Source organism: Rhinoraja longicauda, unplaced genomic scaffold, assembly GCF_053455715.1.
Source record: "Rhinoraja longicauda isolate Sanriku21f unplaced genomic scaffold, sRhiLon1.1 Scf000368, whole genome shotgun sequence".
Lineage (NCBI taxonomy): Eukaryota > Metazoa > Chordata > Chondrichthyes > Rajiformes > Arhynchobatidae > Rhinoraja > Rhinoraja longicauda.
This window is the reverse complement of record NW_027601586.1, coordinates 66,932-69,842: the sequence shown is the minus strand read 5'-3', so window position 1 is coordinate 69,842 and position 2,911 is coordinate 66,932.

Genomic DNA, 2,911 nt, shown 5'->3' with positions numbered 1-2,911 from the left:
CTGCCAGGGATTAGAGCTGAAATCCTGGAACAAAGAAACTGCCGGTCAAAGGCAAATTGACACGGTCTACACCTGGATCATTAGTAGATTGAAGACTTCATTGACCGGGTACCATGAGTATTCGAGCCTGCACCGCCATTCAATATGATCATGGCTGATCATCCAGCTCAGTAACCTGTACCTGCCTTCTCTCCATACCCCCTGATCCCTTTAGCCACAAGGGCCACATCTAACTCCCTCTTAAATATAGCCAATGAACTGGCCTCAACTACCTTCTGTGGCAGAGAATTCCGCAGACTCACCACTCTCTGTGTGAAGAAATGTTTTCTCATCTCGGTCCTAAAAGACTTCCTCCTTATCCTTAAGCTGTGACCCCTGGTTCTGGACTTCCCCAACATCGGGAACAATCTTCCCGCATCCAGCCTCTCCAACCCCTTAAGAATTTTATATGTTTCAATAAGATCCCCCCTCAGTCTTCTAAATTCCAGCGAGGATAAGCCTAGTCTATCCAGTCTTTCTTCATATGAATGTCCTGCCATCCCAGGGATCAATCTGATGAACCTTCTCTGTACTCCCTCTAAGGCAAGAATGTCTTTCCTCAGATTAGGAGACCAAAACTGTACACAATACTCCAGGTGCGGTCTCACCAAGGCCCTGTACAACTGCAGCAGAACCTCCCGGCTCCTATACTCAAATCCTCTTGCTATGAATGCTAACATACCATTCACTTTCTTCACTGCCTGCTGCACCTGCACGCTTGCTTTCAATGACTGGTGCACCATGACACCCAGGTCACGTTGCATCTCCCTTTTTCCTAATTGGTCACCATTCAGGTAATACTCTGCTTTCCTGTTCTTGCTGCCAAAGTGGATAACCTCACATTTATCCACATTATATTGTATCTGCCATGCATTTGCCCACTCGCCTAATCTATCCAAGTCACTCTGCAGCCTCCTAGCATCCTCTCGCAGCTAACACTGCCACCCAGCTTCGTGTCATCCGCAAACTTAGAGATGTTGCATTCAATTCCCTCGTCCAAATCATTAATATATATTGTAAATAACTGGGGTCCCAGCACTGAGCCTTGCGGTACCCCACTAGTCACTGCCTGCCATTCCGAAAAGGACCCGTTTATTCCTACTCTTTGCTTCCTGTCCGCCAACCAATTCTCTATCCACCTCAACACTGAACCCCCAATACCGTGTGCTTTAAGTTTGTACCCCAATCTCCTATGTGGGACCTTGTCGAAGGCCTTCTGAAAGTCCAGATATAACACATCGACTGGTTCTCCCTTATCCACTCTACTAGTTACACTCTATAAGATTCGTCAGGCATGATTTGCCTTTCATAAATCCATGCTGACTTTGTCCGATGATTTCACCACTTTCCAAATGTGCTGCTATCACATCTTTAATAACTGACTCTAGCATTTTCCCCACTACCGATATTAGACTAACTGGTCTGTAATTCCCCGCTTTCTCTCTCCCTCCCTTTTTAAAAAGATACACAATACCGCAATACACAAGCGGATATTCAAACCAGCTTGTTAAAAGTTGTCGACATTTGCCTGTGGATGAGGGCTATCAAACGGCAAGAGAGTTGCTTGAAGAACATTTTGGTAACAAACAGAAGATTGCTAATGCACACATGAAGAAGGCCTTCGCTTGGTCAGTTATCAAGGCGGAAGATGTGAAGGCTTTGCATGAGTTCGCGATATTTCTTAGTGGTTGTTGTATCTTGATGAGAAATAGCATCCACATGGAAGAAATTAATGCCGTTAGTAATATGAAGGCCATCATTCCAAAACTGCCCTATAGGTGTTGTAGTCTGTGGCCTATTAGAAAAAACAGGCAGACAACTGAATTCGTTTAACCTCTTTATTCTACTCACCCAGGTGGGAGAGAGTCTGGAAACTGAAGCGTTTAGTAACGCTCAGGAAGCCAGTGTAGTCTCTCTCTCCGAATGCTAACAATTACACACATTTTATACCCGTAATACATGTGCCAGTACATTTCCGTTGCTATCTTATATGGCAAGTTTTGACAATGTCCTATAAATCTTTATGTGCCCTTTTGGACCCCCATGACCTCCGTGTCCTGTGTGACCTACATGTCCTCGGTATTCCCAGGACCAATGGGAATGGCCAAATGTTCCCCTTAACCATCAAAGGATGGTTAACCATCAAAGCCTTAAAGCCAGTTGCCCATATCAAAGGATACACTTAGCCATAAACTGTGCTTCCATGCTGACAACTGGATGTCCTGGCAACATAATCGAGCTGGAGCTTTCACACCCCTTTTACACTCCTGCAATAAAACCCACATTGCTGCATTCGTAATGTGAGCCCTTACATTCCCCTCTTTGATTATCATATCATATCATATATATACAGCCGGAAACAGGCCTTTTCGGCCCTCCAAGTCCGTGCCGCCCAGCGATCCCCGTACATTAACACTATCCTACACCCACTAGGGACAATTTTTACATTTACCCAGCCAATTAACCTACATACCTGTACGTCTTTGGGGTGTGGGAGGAAACCGAAGATCTCGGAGAAAACCCACGCTGGTCACGGGGAGAACGTACAAACTCCTTACAGTGCAGCACCCGTAGTCAGGATCGAACCTGAGTCTCCGGCGCTGCATTCGCTGTAAAGCAGCAACTCTACCGCTGCGCCACCGTGCCGCTATAATGCTATAATCACAGTCTTTTAAAGTGGCCGATTGACAAATATTTGGCATATCCATGGGCCGAAGCAATAACAGATTAACAGAATCACAACAATTAACACAATGATACTGTCATAATGGAGAATCGGCCCCCACAAATTATCCTAAACCAAACCAATCCCATCCTGAAGCATTAATTCGATCTTGGGCTAAATCTGGCCCTATTTTCCTAGTCAAGCCAA